The sequence below is a fragment of the Sciurus carolinensis genome, chromosome X, assembly GCF_902686445.1.
Source record: "Sciurus carolinensis chromosome X, mSciCar1.2, whole genome shotgun sequence".
NCBI classification, from domain to species: domain Eukaryota; kingdom Metazoa; phylum Chordata; class Mammalia; order Rodentia; family Sciuridae; genus Sciurus; species Sciurus carolinensis.
The window spans coordinates 80,214,192-80,231,555 of record NC_062232.1 but is presented as its reverse complement, the minus strand read 5'-3'; the positions used below and the strand labels follow the sequence as shown (position 1 = coordinate 80,231,555).

General features: G+C 36.8%; 1 pseudogene; it reads left to right on the top strand.

Annotated features, from left to right (window-relative positions):
- The window catches only part of LOC124971557 (importin subunit beta-1-like), a 173,724-nt pseudogene that overhangs the window by 26,425 nt on the left and 129,935 nt on the right, over positions 1–17,364 (top strand).

The window sequence follows — 17,364 nt, the reverse complement described above, 5'->3', positions numbered from 1 at the left end:
TATTATATATATTTGCTTTCTAGTGTAACTTTAGGCTCTTATATAGATTCATCTGTATTTTGTCTGCTCCAGACCTGACATTGGTTATTTTTCAAAGGATCTCATTCTCTTTTATGGAGAATGGTCTTTAGTAACAAAGATCTGGGTACTAAGGACATTCATTACCTCTGGGACGGTTTTCATTTTACAGTTTTCTAACAGATGATGTAAAGGAAATAGAATTTTAAAGAAATTATGAGTTCATACTGATAGTCTATCTAAATGTAGTTTCAAGAATTCTTCCTTTTTTCTCATCCCACATTTGTGTCTCCCTGAGAGAAACAATATAATTGTTGATTTTGTTATTAAAAGTGACATGAGAACTTTATTTCAGATATCAACTTTTTCCAAGTTTTTATTCATAATAAAGTAAGTTCTTTCTCTCTGTGAAGAAATGTTCATGGGGAAATAGGATTAAGTTGTTTCTCACTACATGCAACAAGTCATACTTGGTTTTTTTTTTTTCTGTTTCTTTAAATTTATTGATTTTCTTCTTTTTTTTATTCAAAACAAATGGGATACATTTTGTTTCTCTGTTTGTACATGGAGTAAGGTATACCATTTGTGTAATCATAAATTTACATAGGGTAATGTTGTTTGATTCATTCTGTTATTTTTTCCCTTCCCCCCACCCCTCCCACACCTATTTTCCCTCTATACAGTCCTTCCTTCCTCCATTCTTGCCCCCCTCCCTAACCCTAACTCTAAAACTACCACTAACCCCTCCCACCCCCCCATTATGTGTCATCATCCACTTATCAGCGAGATCATTCATCCTTTGATTTTTTGAGATTGGCTTATCTCACTTAGCATAATATTATCCAATTTCATCCATTTGCCTGCAAATGCCATAATTTTATCATTCTTTATGGCTGAGTAATATTCCATTGTATATATGTACCACATTTTCTTTATCCATTCATCAATTGAAGGACATCTAGGTTGGTTCCACAATCTGGCTATTGTGAACTGAGCAGCTATGAACATTGATGTGGCTGTATCTCTGTAATATGCTGATTTTAAGTCCTTTGGGTATAGGCCAAGGAGTGGGATAGCTGGGTCAAATGGTGGTTCCATTCCAAGTTTTCTAAGGAATCTCCACACTGCTTTCCAGAGTGGCTGCACTAATTTGCAGCCCCACCAGCAATGTATGAGTGTACCTTTCTCCCCACAGCCTCACTAACACCTGTTGTTGCTTGTATTCTTGATAATCACCATTCTAATCGGAGTGAGATGGAATCTTAGGGTGGTTTTGATTTGCATTTCTCTTATTACTAGAGATGTTGAACATTTTTTCATATGTTTGTTGATTGCTTCTGGATCTTCTTCTGTGAAGTGTCTATTCATTTCCTTAGCCCATTTGTCGATTGGGTTATTTGTATTCTTGGTGTAGAGTTTTTTGAGTTCTTTATAGATTCTGGAGATTAGTGCTCTATCTAAAGTATGAGTGGCAAGATTTTCTCCCACTCTGTAGGCTATTTCTTTGCATTGCTGATAGTTTCCTTTGCTGAGAGAAAGTTTTTTAGTTTGAATCTATCCCAGTTATTGATTTTTGATTTTATTTCTTGTGCTATGGGAGTCCTGTTGAGAAAGTCTGGTCCTAAGCCGACATGTTGAAGATGTGGACCTACTTTTTCGTCTATAATCTGCATGGTCTCTGGTCTGATTCCAAGGTCCTTAATCCATTTTGAGTTTAGTTTCATGCACAGTGAGAGATATGGTTTTAGTTTCATTTTGTTGCATATGGATTTCCAATTCTCCCAGCACCATTTGTTGAAGAGGCTATCTTTTCTCCATTGCATATTTTTGGAACCGTTGTCTAGTATGAGAAAATTGTATTTATTTGGGTTTGTGTCCATGTCCTCTATTCTGTACCATTGATCTACCTGTCTATTTTGGTACCAATAACATGCCGTTTTTGTTACTATTGCTTTGTAGTAGAGTTGAAGATCTGGTATTGCCATACCCCCTGCTTCGCTCTTTCTCCTAAGAATTGCTTTAGCTATTCTGGGTTTCTTGTTCTTCCAGACCAATTTCATGATTGCTTGCTCTATTTCTGTAAGGTACGTCATTGGGATTTTAATTGGAATTGCCATTGAACCTGTATAGCACTTTTGGTAGTATGGCCATTTTGACAATATTAATTCTGCCTATCCAAGAACATGGGAGATCTTTCCATCTTCTAAGGTTTTCTTTAATTTCTTTCTTTAGTGTTCTGTAGTTCTCATTTGTATAGGTCTTTCAACTCTTTTGTTAGAATGATTCCCAAGTATTTTATTTTTTTCAAAGCTATTGTGAAAGGGGTACTTCTCCTAATTTTTCTTTCCAGAGATTCATCATTTATGTATAAAAATGCATTAGAGAAGATTTTTCAAGATGGCGGCCTAGAGGGTGGCTGCATTTCACGTTGCTCCAGGACGCAAGATTCAAAAGAGGAGATAGTGAGAGACTTGGAACCAACTGAAAGCCGCGGGTTGAGTCTCTCCCATTGGGGAGGCGTCCCGGATGGGGCAGTAGCCCCGGAACATAGGGAACTTTGTGAAGTAGAGTTGCTAGGTGAGATGCCCCTCCCCCCGCTGGAGCGGTAAACACAGACAACTGGGATCATCGTAGAGGAGGCGGCTCAGCACAGCGCTTGGACTCGGAGCAACCACTGGGGCTCCGGGCGGCTGCCTGAGGAGGAGCTGCCTGAGGAAGAGCTGCATGGCGAGCTGTTTGAACTCGGAACGACCGCTTCTGAACACCGGGGCGTTGCCCGGAGGAAGAGGAGGAGTGCAGCGAGTCGCTTGGTCTAGGAGTGACTGCATCAGAGCTACGGGTGGTTGCCAGAGGAGGAGGCGAGTGGTGAGTTGATTGGACTAAAAGCGACCACTCCTGAACACCGGTGGCCTTCCTGGAGGAGAAGCACGGTGGGTCACTTGGTCTCGGAGCCACCGCTCCTGAACACCCGGGGGGCTAACCCGTGGAGAAGGAGGAGGAACAGGGTGGGTCACTTGGACTTGGAGTGACTGCCTAGGACTACAGGCGGTTGGCGGGAGGAGGAGACTCAAAGTGAGTTGCTTGGACTCCTAGTGATTGCGTCAGAACACCGGGCGGCTGTCCGGAGGAGGAGGTGTGTGGTGAGTCTCTGGGTCTCAGAGCTATAGTACGGTGCTCCAGGTGGCGGCTCAGAGGAGGGGCCGCATAGCCAGGTGATTAGGTGCAGAGCAGGGTCCTAGGAGCTAGGTGGCTTCTTGCTGGAAGAGCCGCACAGAGACACGCCTAGGGATGGAGCAAAGTTTCCAGGACTGCGGGCAGAGTCTCTGGGAGAGGAAGCCTAAGGAGACTCGCCTGCGAAGGGTGAGGCTCCCAGGCCAAGGAGGTAGGTCCGGGCCCCTGGGAACGTTGCAGAGGAAGACAGCCCAGCCCAGGTGGTAGTTGTAGATTGAAGGGAAACTCTAGGAGGGGAACTGACCAGCGAGATCTCCCCACCAGGTGAGTCTTCCCTGCCGGGTGAGGTTTTCCCACAAGGATGGTAAAACCAGAGACCCAGGCACAAACAGGCCTTGCCTCAGCCCACAGCCTAGTTCCCCGTTGGATGACCATTGGTCAACATGTGGAGGCACATCTGCCCACTAACAGGGAATATACCCCACCTGAGGGTCACCACCCCTAGAGAAGCAGCTTCTTCGTGGAGCTCCGCAATATCAACTTCCTCCAAGACTTCAGGCTACTGAAGGATAAGAGGGGATATACTAGCAATCTTCAGGGACATTATAAGATGATAGAGGAAATCTGCAATATCTTAATGACCCACTGATTCCTGAACAATATGAGAAAACAAGGGAAGAAAATGCCCAAACAAATCTAGATGTTACATCACTAAAATCCAACAAAAGCATGGCAGAAGAAATGACAGAAAGGGAGTTCAGAATGTACATAATTAAAATGATCAGGGAAGCAAACGATGAGATGAAAGAGCAAATGCAGGCATTGAATGATGAGATGAAAGAGCAAATGCAGGCATTGATTGATCACACCAATCGACAGTTAACAGAGCAAATTCAGGAAGCAAAAGATCATTTCAATAAAGAGTTAGAGATATTGAAAAAAAACCAAACAGAAATCCTTGCAATGAAGGAAACAATAAACCAAATTAAGAACTCCATAGAAAGCATAACCAATAGGATAGAACACCTGGAAGACAGAACCTCAGATATTGAAGAGAAAATATTTAACTTTGAAAACAAAGTTGACCAAACAGAGAAGATGGTAAGAGATCATGAACAGAATCTCCAAGAGCTATGGGATATCATGAAAAGGCCAAATTTGAGAATTATTGGGATTGAGGAAGGCTTAGAGAAACAAACCAAAGGAATGAACAATCTATTCAATGAAATAATATCAGAAAATTTCCCAAATCTGAAGAATGAAATGGAAAATCAAATCCAAGAGGCTTATAGGACTCCAAATACACAAAATTACAACAGACCCACACCAAGGCACATTATAATGAAAATACCTAACATACAAAATAAAGAGAGAATTTTAAAGGCTGTGAGAGAAAAGAACCAAATTAAATTCAGGGGGAAACCAATATGGATATCAGCAGATTTTTCAATCCAGACCCTAAAAGCTAGAAGGTCCTGGAACAACATTTTTCAAGCTCTGAAAGAAAATGGATGCCAACCAAGAATTTTATACCCAGCAAAACTTACCTTCAAATCTGACAATGAAATAAAATCATTCCATGATAAACAAAAGCTAAAAAAATTTACAAAAAGAAAGCCAGCATTACAGAACATTCTCAGCAAAATACTTCAGGAGGAAGAGATAAAAAACAAAGAAGCAAATCAACAAAGGGAGGAATTATCCTAAAGGAACTGTCAAATAAAGGAGGAAGGAAGATGTGTCAAAAAATAAATAAATAAAATTTTAAATATGAACCAAATGACCGGGAATACAAATCACATCTCAATAATAACCCTGAATGTTAATGGCCTGAATTCATTAATCAAAAGACATAGACTGGCAGGTTGGATTAACAAGAAAGATCCAACAATATGTTGCCTGCAAGAGACTCACCTCATAGAAAGAGATACCCATAGACTAAAGGTGAAAGGATGGGGAAAAACATACCATGCACATGGACTCAGCAAAAAAGCTGGAGTATCCATCCTCATTTCAGATAATGTGGACTTCAAGCCAAAGTTAGTCAGAAGGGATAAAGAAGGACATTTCATACTGCTTAAGGGAAGCATAAATCAGCAAGATATAACAATCATAAACATCTATGCCCCAAACAGTGGCTCATCCATGTATGTTAAACAAATCCTTTTCAATTTTAAAAACCAAATAGACCATAACACAATAATATTAGGTGATTTTAACATGCCTCACTCACCACTGCACAGATCTTCCAAACAAAAATTGAACAAAGAAACCATAGATCTCAATAACACAATCAATAATTTAGACTTATCAGACATGTATAGAATATACCATCCAAGCAAGAGTGAATACACTTTCTTCTCAGCAGCACATGGATCCTTCTCCAAAACAGACCATATATTATGCCACAAAGTTAATGTCAGCAAATACAAGAAGATAGAGACACTACCCTGTATTCTATCAGATCATAATGGATTGAAGTTAGAAATAAATGAAAGAGTGAAAAACAGAAACTACTCCAACACCTGGAGATTAAACAATATGCTATTATATGATGAATGGATAACAGAAGATATTAGGAAGGAAATTAAAAAATTCTTAGAGGTAAATGAGAACAAAGAAACAACATATCAAAATCTCTGGGACACTATGAAAGCAGTACTTAGAGGAAAATTTATTTCATGGAGCGCATGAAGTAGTAGAAAACAGGAAATAGTTAAACTCAGAGCTGAAATCAATGAAATTGAAACAAAAGAAACAATACAAAAAATTGACAAAATAAATAGTTGGTTCTTCAAAAAAAATAAACAAAATTGATAACCTTTAGCCACACTAACAAAGAGAAGACGAGAGAAAACCCAAATCACTAAAATTCGGAATGAACAAGGAAATATCACAACAGACACGACTGAAATACAAAACATAATTAGAAGCTATTTTGAAAATCTATACTCCAACAAAATAGAAAACTTCGAAGACATCAACAGGTTTCTAGAGACATATGAATTGCCTAAACTGAATGAGGAGGACATACACAATTTAAATAGACCAATTTCAAGTAATGAAATAGAAGAAGTCATCAGAAGCCTCCCAACAAAGAAAAGTCCAGGACCAGATGGGTTCTCAGCCGAGTTCTACAAAATCTTTAAAGAAGAGCTCATTCCAATACTTCTCAATGTATTCCATAAAATAGAAGAGGAGGGAACCCTCCCAGACTCATTCTATGAAGCCAATATTACCCTGATACCTAAACCAGACAGAGACACATCGAGGAAAGAAAATTTCAGACCAATATCCTTAATGAACATCGATGCAAAAATTCTCAACAAAATTTTAGCAAATTGCATACAAAAACATATTAAAAAGATAGTACACCATGATCAAGTGGGTTTCATCCCAGGGATGCAAGGTTGGTTCAACATCAGGAAATCAATAAATGTAACTCACCATATCAATAGACTTAAAGTCAAGAATCATATGATTATTTCAATAGATGCAGAGAAAGCATTTGATAAAATACAGCAGCCCTTCATGCTCAAAACAGTAGAAAAAATAGGGATAGTGGGAACATTCCTTAACATTGTAAAGGCCATCTATGCTAAGCCCATGGCTAATATCATTCTAAATGGTGAAAAACTGAAAGCATTCCCCCTAAAAACTGGAACAAGGCAGGGATGCCCTCTTTCACCACTTCTTTTCAATATTGTCCTTGAAACTCTAGCCAGAGCAATTAGACAGACCAAAGAAATTAAAGGGATACAAATAGGAAAAGAAGAACTCAAACTATCCCTATTTGCTGATGATATGATTGTATACTTAGAGGAACCAGGAAATTCCACCAGAACTCTTTTAGATCTCATTAGTGAATTCAGTAAAGTAGCGGGATATAAGATCAATGCACATAAATCTAATGCATTTTTATACATAAGCGATGAATCTTCAGAAAGAGAAATTAGGAAAACTACCCCATTCACAATAGCTTCGAAAAAAATGAAATACTTTGGAATCAATCTCACAAAAGAGGGGAAAGACCTCTACAATGAGAACTACAACTACCTCTATAATGAGAGGAAGAATTAATATTGTCAAAATGGCCATACTACCAAAAGTTCTATACAGATTCAATGCAATTCCAATTAAAATCCCAATGATGTACCTTACAGAAATAGAGCAAGAAATTATGAAATTCATCTGGAAGAATAAAGAACGCAGAATAGCTAAAGCAATCCTTGGCAGAAAGAGTGAAGCAGGGGGTATCGCAATACCAGATCTTCAACTCTACTACAAAGCACTTGTAACAAAAACGACATGGTATTGGTACCAAAATAGAAAGGTGGATCAATGGTACAGAATAGAGGACATGGACACAAACCCAAATAAATACAATTTTCTCATACTAGACAAAGGTGCCAAAAATATGCAATGGAGAAAAGATAGCCTCTTCAACAAATGGTGCTGGGAGAATTGGCTTCATAGAATGAATTTGGGAGGGTTCCCTCCTCTTCTATTTTATGGAATTCTTTGAGAAGTATTAGAATGAGCTCTTCTTTAAAGGTTTTGTAGAACTCGACTGAGAACCCATCTAGTACTGGACTTTTCTTTGTTATTAGGCTTTTGATGACTTCTTCTATTTCATTACTTGAAATTGGTCTATTTAAATTGTGTATGTCCTCCTCATTCAGTTTAGGCAATTCATATGTCTCTAGAAACCTGTTGATGTCTTCGAAATTTTCTATTTTTTAGAGTATAGATTTTCAAAATAGCTTCTAATTATGTTTTGTATTTCAGTCGTGTCTGTTGTGATATTTACTTGTTCATTCTGAATTTTAGTGATTTGGGTTTTCTCTCATCTTCTCTTTGTTAGTGTGGCTAAGGGTTTATCAATTTTGTTTATTTTTTCGAAGAACCAACTATTTATTTTGTCAATTTTTTGTATTGTTTCTTTTGTTTCAATTTCATTGATTTCAGCTCTGAGTTTAACTATTTCCTATGTTCTCCTACTTTTGGTGTTGGTCTGTTCTTTTTCTAGGGCTTTGAGCTGTAGTGTTAGGCCGTTTATTTGTTGAGTTTTACTTCTTTTATTGAATGCGCTCCATGAAATAAATTTTCCTCTAAGTACTGCTTTCATCGTGTCCCAGAGATTTTGATATGATGTTCCTTTGTTCTCATTCACCCCTAAGAATTTTTTAATTTCCTTCCTAGTATCTTTTGTTATCCATTCATCATATAATAGCATATTGTTTAATCTCCAGGTGTTGGAGTATTTTCTGTTTCTTACTCTTTCATTAATTTCTAATTTCAATCCATTATGATCTGATAGAATACAAGGTAGTGTCTCTATCTTCTTGTATTTGCTAACATTAGCTTTGTGGCATAATATATGGTCTATTTAGGGAAGGATCCATGTGCTGCTGAGAAGAAAGTGTATTCACTCTTGCTTGGATGGTATATTCTATAAATGTCTGTTAAGTCTAAATTATTGATTGTGTTATTGAGATCTATGGTTTCTTCATTCAATTTTTGTTTGGAAGATCTGTCCAGTGGTGGTGAGAGGTGTGTTAAAATCACCTAGTACTATTGTGTTATGGTCTATTTGTTTCTGATATTAAGAAGGATTTGTTTGACATACATGGATGTGCCACTGTTTGGGGCATAGATGTTTATGATTGTTATGTCTTGCTGATTTATGCTTCCCTTAAGCAGTATGAAATGTCCTTCTTTATCCCTTCTGACTAACTTTGGCTTGAAGTCCACATTATCTGAAATGAGGATGGATAACCCAGCTTTTTTGCTGGGTCCATGTGCATGGTATGTTCTTTCCCATCCTTTCACCTTTAGTCTATGGGTATCTCTTTCTATGAGGTGAGTCTCTTGCAGGCAACATATTGTTGGATCTTTCTTTTTAATCCAATCTGCCAGTCTATGTCTTTTGATTGATGAGTTCAGGCCATTAACTTTCAGGGTTATTATTGTGATATGATTTTTATTCCCAGTCATTTGGCTCATTTTACTTATTTGTTTATTTATTTTTTGACACGACTTGGTTCCTCCTTTATTTGACAATTCCTTTAGGATAGTTCCTCCCTTTGCTGATTTGCTTCTTTGTTTTTCATATCTTCCTCATGGAATATTTTGCTGAGAATGTTCTGTAATGCTGGCTTTCTTTTTGTAAATTCTTTTAGCTCTTGGTTACCATGGAAGGATTTTATTTCATCATCAAATATGAAGGTAAGTTTTGCTGGTATAGGATTCTTGGTTGGCATCCATTTTCTTTCAGAGCTTGAAAAATGTTGTTCCAGGACCTTCTAGCTTTTAGGGTCTGGATTGAAAAATCTGCTGATATCCGTATTGGTTTCCCCCTGAATGTAATTTGGTTCTTTTCTCTCATAGCCTTTAAAATTCTGTCTTTATTTTTTATATTAGGTATTTCATTATAATGTGCCTTGGCGTGGGTCTGTTGTAATTTTGTTACTTGGAGTCCTATAAGCCTCTTGAACTTGATTTTCCATTTCATTCTTCAGATTTGGGAAATTTTCTGATATTATTTCATTGAATAGATTGTTCATTCCTTTGGTTTATTTCTCTAAGCCTTCCTCAATCCCAATAATTCTCAAATTTGTCCTTTTCATGATATCCCATAGCTCTTGGAGATTCTGTTCATGATCTCTTACCATCTTCTCTGTTTGGTCAACTTTGTTTTCAAGGTTAAATATTTTCTCTTCAATATCTGAGGTTCTGTCTTCCAGGTGTTCTATCCTATTGGTTATGCTTTCTATGGAGTTCTCAATTTGTTTATTGTTTCCTTCATTGCAAGGATTTCTGTTTGGTTTTTTTTCAATATCTCTAACTCTTTATTGAAATGCTCTTTTGCTTCCTGTATTTGCTCTTTTAACTGTTGATTGGTGCAATCATTCAGTGCCTGCATTTGCTCTTTCATCTCATCATTCAATGCCTGCATTTGCTCTTTCATCTCATCGTTTGCTTCCCTGATCATTTTAATTATGTACATTCTGAACTCCCTTTCTGTCATTTCTTCTGCCATGCTGTCGTTGGATTTTATTGATGTAACTTCTAGATTTGTTTGGGGCATTTTCTTCCCTTGTTTTCTCATATTTTTCAGGTATCAATGGACTGCTGAGATATTGCAGATTTCCTGTATTGACTTATAATATCCCTGAAGATTTCTAGTATATCCCCTCTTAGCCTTCAGTAGCCTGAATTCTTAGAGGTAGTTGATAATGCAGTCCTCCACAAGGAAGCTGCCTCTCTAGGGGTGTTAGTCTTCAGGTGGTGTATATTCCGTGATAGTGGACAGAAATGTCTCCACTTGTTGACCAATGGTCACCCAAAGGGGAACTAGGCTGTGGGCTGAAGCAAGGCCTCTTTGGGCCTGTATCTCTGGTTTTACCTTCCTTGTGGGAAAACCTCACTTGGCGAGGAAGACTCACCCGGTGGGGAGATCTCGCTGGTCAGTTCCCCTCCTAGAGGTTCCCCTCAATCCACAACTACCACCTGGGCTGGGCTGTCTTCCTCTGCAACGTTCCCAGGGGCCCGGACCTACCTCCTGAGCCTGGGAGCCTCACCCTTCTCAGACGAGTCTCCTTATGCTGCCCCTCCTCAGAGAATCTGCCCGCAGTCCTGGAAACTTCGCTCCGCCCCTCAGCTTGTCTCTGTGCAGCTCTTCCACCAAGAAGCCTCCTGGGTCCTGGGACCCTGCTCTGCACCTCATCGCCTGGCTATGCTTCCTCTCCTCTGAACAGCCACCTGGAGCCCCGTAGAGACGCTCCAAGCCCCAACAACCCGCCACATGCCTCTACCTCCGGGCAGCTGCCCGGTATTCTGTGCTGTTGCTCCGAGTTCAAGTGACCAGCCATGCACCTCCTCCTCCTCCAGGCAGCCGCCTGGAGTTCCGGCACAGTCGCTCTGAGTCCAAACAACTCACCGTGAGCCTCCTCTTCTGGGCAGCCACCTGGTGCTCTGTTGCGGCCACTCCGAGTCCAAGCAACCTGCTGTGCTCCTCCTCCTCCTCTGGGCAGCCCCCGGGTGTTCAGTAGCAGTGCTCTGAGTCCAAACAGCTTGCTGCGCATCTCCTCCTCTGGGCAGCCACCTGGAGCCCCAGTGGGTTGCTCCCAGTCCACGCGTCATGCTGAGCGGCCTCCTCTCCAATGCTCCCAGTTGTATGAGTTCACTGCTCCAGTGGGGGGAGGGGTGTCTTGTTGAGCAACTCTACTTCACAAAGTTCCCTGCTTTCCGGGACTACCCCCCCATCTGGGACGCCTCCCCAACAGGAGGAGTCACCCAGCGACTTTGAGTTGTTCCCAAGTCTCTCAATATTTCCTCTTTTTAATCCTGAGTCCTGGAGCAACATGAAATGCAGCCACCCCCAGTCTGCCATCTTGAATGCCTCTCATACTTGTTTTAATGTTTTGGTTGCACATTATATGATTACTTACTATTTCCATATTATTTTCCATATATATTCCTGGGAGTTTCTTTTAATATAACTATCAATTCACAAAAGGAGGGAAATGAAAATGTACTTTCTACATATATGAGACTCATAGGTAATGGCAGTTGTTTGGTGAGCACATAACAGGATATACCCTTCTTGGGAACTCAATGAAATAGGACAATTAATCTACATATTTATTTTTGGTGTAATTATGATTTTTTTGATGAGGGTGCCAAGGAAAAGAGATTAGTACATTATTTTTGACAGATTTTATGTTGTTGGGTTTTTTTTTAAGAATTTAACCTTTATTTTATTGATTTGTTTTTATGTGGTGCTGAGGATGGAAACTAGTGCTTCACCTATCCTCGGCAAGTGCTCTATCACGGAGCTACATCTCCAGCCCTTATGTTGGGTTTTAAAAGAAATTTCTTTTCAGTTTTAGAATAATGTCCAAGGTTTTATAATGTCTAACAGAAAATTATAGCAGCTAACATGAACATTTATGTATTTCATACCACAAAGTAAAAAATAAAAGGAAAAAAACCTGTATAAAAAAATTAAATTCTTTATTTGATCAACAGTAGTATGAGTTTAGTAGAAGATCCAGCTCCCAAACATGAAAAAGGTGGCAATTATATGAACATATTGCATGAAGATAAAAAAATTGGAAACCACAATCTCAAGTATATAATATTAATCACATGGAAGCATATATTGTGTTCTTTTTCTTTTTTTTGCGTTTACATAGCAAATTACAGCAGAGTTTGTTGATAGTTGAGATATGATTTCATAGAAGAGTATTACTAAGTTTTGGGGGTAATCTTTTGATTACTTTATTATACTAAACAACTTGCTTGATTATGTTATGGGACAATTAGGAAAAAGAATTTGAGTATAGTCCATTTTTTCAGTCACTTTTAAGAACTAAATTGAATTATTTGATCGATCACTCAGTCATTAACAACTCCTCAAATTGTCAGTTTCTAATCATAGAAAGTCAGTAAATGGAAGGTAGTATAATCATTTTACTGTCAGAGTCCAGTAAAACATTCTGCTGAGGAAAGCTCTAAATGATGACTGCTTCACTATTAACCTTACCCATGAATCTCTTCCTATGTTAAGATTTCCAAATTTCAATTCGAAGAAGTAGAATAGATAAGAAAAAAGAAAGCAAAAACAAACTGGGTTGCATGATTTGTAGGCTGCAGAAGTTAGAAAAATAGATCCTAATATCCCTAAATATATTTATACCATATATTCCCATAAGCAACTTAGGCAATCTACCTTAAATGATTCTTACATTTTCAGTATTAATCTGTTGCTCTTTCCTCCTTTAACCCAAATTGTATATGAAGTAACAAGCAAAATATCTTGGGAGGTACATTAACATTTCGCTAATAGATACATTAAGGAAAATATTTCTTTCTAACAGCTTAATTACATCTACAGAGAAAAATATACATGGTAAGTAAATTTACATGAGCCTTCCTTTAGATTATCTATTACCTTATACACATGTACAAATCCCTTTGCTCATTGAAATGGGAATCTATCCCCTTTTTGAAGTTCACACAATGCAGTGTGAATGCTGAGCATGATGCCATGCATTTATGACCATTAGGATAGAAAACTGACTACATTCTTCAAAGGGGGTAATTGTGAAAAAGGTCTAAAGTCTATTGTATAAGCAGAAAAAATATCAAACAGACAAGCATCTTTTAAGATTTCTGCAACCAGGTTTGGGGGAGGGTTTTTGTTCACTAGGTAGGTGATATTGGATGATAAATGATGAGGGAGTATTTCTTAATGTAGAGCAAGTGATGCTTACAAATTCCCGGTTCATGATGAGAGTACAAATCCATTACACTTTTCTTTATTGCTTCTAGATTCTTGTGATTTATTAATATCTTCATGGAGCCAGAGTGAAACTTGAACAAGTTAGCCTGTGCTAGTAGGCAATACTTTCTAAGAGGTTTACTTTTTGATTTGGACAGACAAAGCTTCCCTGTCATGGAATGTTCAGGGATACTTAAACAGGTACATAAGCATGTTCCCTGATGAGAATTTTGCTGAGAGTTTCATGGAAAAGAACCCTCTCTATAGTTGGGGTTCAGATTTGACTGACAGAATGAGGGCTCATGTGCTGGAAGGAAGATATCAAAAAGGAATAACAGGTCACTATAAGTTTATCACAAGTAAGGAAGATGTCTGGCAATGTGGGCCACATTCAAAACATAGGTTCATTTCTCTTCTTTTTTGGAATTTTCTTTGGTCTTATTGCTTGTGTATTTTTACTCTATAATCATCTTCTTTCTAACTCTAGATTAAAGATATAACCTGTTCAGATTCTTATTGGGACCACATTTATCAATTTTCTTGGGAAAAAATTTGCATATATGTAATGTCGAATCTTTCTACATAGGAGCATATCCAGCTTATCTGTGTGTTGTCCTATTAGGGTTTTTTTTTTTTGGTATTTAAGTTTTCTTCAGCATTATTGAACTGTACATTTAAAAACTGCTAAAATGGGAAATTTTGTTATGTTTCTGTTGTCACATTTAAAAGTTAAAAAAAATGCAGAAAAGTTATTGGTATACCAAAGGAATTGAGAAAGTAAACAATCCTACTCTGGGAAATAAACTAGATGAAATACTAAATTATTTTCTTCCTGTGGGTGTTATACATTTGTAAGTTCATTTCTTTATAATGTTGTACTTTATAATATTGTTGCTATTGTTAGTAGGGATATATATACTATTGCTAGCTATACATTAATATATATTCTACTTTCTTACTGAACTCTTTTTTGTTGACAATTGTTTTTCTCATTTTGTTCTCTCGTAATTTTCATTTATACAATTATATCACCTACAGTGAAAAGTAGTGGTTTATTCCTCTCTCAGTTTTTAATGTTTGGATGTCTTTTATCTTATCTAATTGCATTAGTTATTTGTATGCAGTACAATCTTAAATAATAGTGGAGCTTGTGGGTGTTCCAAACTCCATGCTGATTTTAAGGGTAATGGTTGCTGTGTTTCCCTATGATATTGAATTTTGGACTGAGATAAATATAGTTAATCATGTTAAAGAAGCATTGATTTATTCTTATTGAGTTTTTTAAAATTGAGACTTGTCATTGAATTTTGTCAAGTGCCTTTTCAGCATCTGTAGAGATGAGCACATAATTTTCTTCTTGGATCAATTAATATAATCAATTATTTTAATAGATTACCAAATAGTGAACCATTCTTGATTCTTACAATAAATCCTGATTTGGATGCATATTTCTAGAAATGTGTTCACTAGCATTTTGTTTTGAATTTTTTTAGTTTAGTTTTTTTTTTTAAGACATGATTCACATACCACAATATTCATTCTTTTAAAGTGTACAATTCAGTGATTTTTATTAAAATCACAAGGTTGTGCAAACATGACTACTAATTTCAGAATATTTTCATCATGCCAAAAAGAAATCCCTTACCTAATAATAATCACTCCTCAACTCCTTATCCATATACATTGGTATATACTAAGTTCCTTTCTCTTCCCATGCATTTGCTTATTCCGTACATTTCATATAAATGGAGTCACACAGTACATGGTCTATGGTCTAACTGACTTCATTTAACATGTTTTCAGGATTCATCCATATTTTAGCATGTTTCAGTACTTCATTCATTGTTGACTAATAGTCCACTTTGTGGATGTACCACATTTGTTTATGATTGATGAACATTTGGATTGTTTCCACTTTTTGGTCACGATGAATAATGCTGTTATGATTTCCATGTACAAGATTTTGTATAAACATAAGTTTTCTATTCCTTTGAGTATACACCTAGGTGTAGAATTCCTGGAATTTATTATAGCTTTCTTGTATAACATTTTTTGTGGAATTGCCAAAATATTTTCCAGAATGATTGTTCCATTTATAGTCCTACCAGCTATCCTTAAAACCTATCCTTAAAAACACTTGTAACTGTTTCTTCAAACATAACCATTCAAGGGAATGTGAAGTATGGTTTTGATTTGCGTTTTCCTAATAGCTCTTGCAAATTTAATTGTTTCCATTCTGTCTTATTACTGATAGACATATTTTAAACATGTTTTCACTAGTTTGTTCATCATTTTTGGTATTTTTTGAAAAAAAGATGGAAAAAATTCAAATTATTGGCCTATTTTTACTTAAATGGTCATTTGCCTCTTTATAGTCTAATGTCAAATTATGTATATGTTCTAGATACTAAACCCTTATCAGATAAATAATAAATATTTTCTCTCATTCTATAGATTGTACTGTCACTTTCATGACACTATTCTTTGGGACACAAACATTTTTAATAAGATAGAATCCAATCTATTTTTTCCTTTTGTTAATTTTGGTATTGATATCATCTCTAAGAATCTATTGCCAAATGCAAGGTCAGAAAGATTTACTGCTATGTTTCCTTCTAAGAGTTTTATAACTTACTTTTAGGTCTTTGATTTTGGGTTAAGTTTTGTGTATGATCTGAGAAAAAAAATCCAATTTCACTTCTTTGCTAGTGGATATCCAGTTGTCTCAGTACCATTTGTTAAGACTCTCCTCCTCATTGAATTGTTTTGGCACTCTTGTTGAAAACACATTAAACATACATGTATGAGTTTCTTGACCCTCAATTTTGTTCTATTGAACTTTAAGTTTACTTTGCATTCCCATATGAATTTGAGGATTAGTTTAACAATGTCTGCAAGGGAAAAAAAAGAAGCCAGCTGAGATTTTCAGAGTACTATATTGAACACATAGATAAATTTGGGGATTATTGTTATCTTAACAATATTATGTTTTATAATTCATGAACATGGAATGTCCTCCTATTTATTTACGCCATTTTTAATTATTTTGACAGTGTTTGTACTTTTGAGCATCCAAATATTTACTTCTTTTGTTACATGTATTGCTGAATTTCTTTTTAATTTTATTTTACATGAAACTATTCAATCAATTTCGTTTTTAGGATATTCACTCCTAGTGTATGCAGAACAATTGATGTTTTTATGTTGATCTCATATATAGTGAACTTATTATTAACTGTATTTTTTTTGAGATTCCTTGGGATAAGATATAAGATTATATATAAGATCATATAATCTACCTTTTCTTCCTTTAGAATCTGAATGTCTTTTATTTATTTTTCTTGTCCAAGTGCCCTAGCTAGAATCTTTAGTACAATGTTAAATAAAAGTTGTGAGAGCAACTTGTTCCTAATTTGAGGTGAAAAGATTTTAGTCATTCACCTTTTAAGCATGATATTAGCTGTGGACTATCCATGCATATTCTTTTTTTTAACATTTCACTTTACACACACACACACACACACACACACACACACACACACACACACATGCCTTTATTTCTTTGATTATTTTTTAATGTGGTGCTGAAGATCAAACTAGTGCCTTATATGTGCGAGGCAAGCGTTCTACCACTGAACCACAACCCTGGCCCTCCATGCATATTCTTTAGAAGGTTGAGGAAAGTTAACTTCTATTCTAGTTTGTTGAATTATTTCTAGCAGGAAAGGGTTTTGGAATTTTTTCAGAATCTTTTTCTTTATCTAGGTGATCATGTGTGTTTTTCCTTTACTATATGATGTATTAAGCTGATCAATTTTCATATATTCAATCAACCTTGTATTTCTGAGATAGATATCACTTAAACATGGTGCATATTTCTATTTACA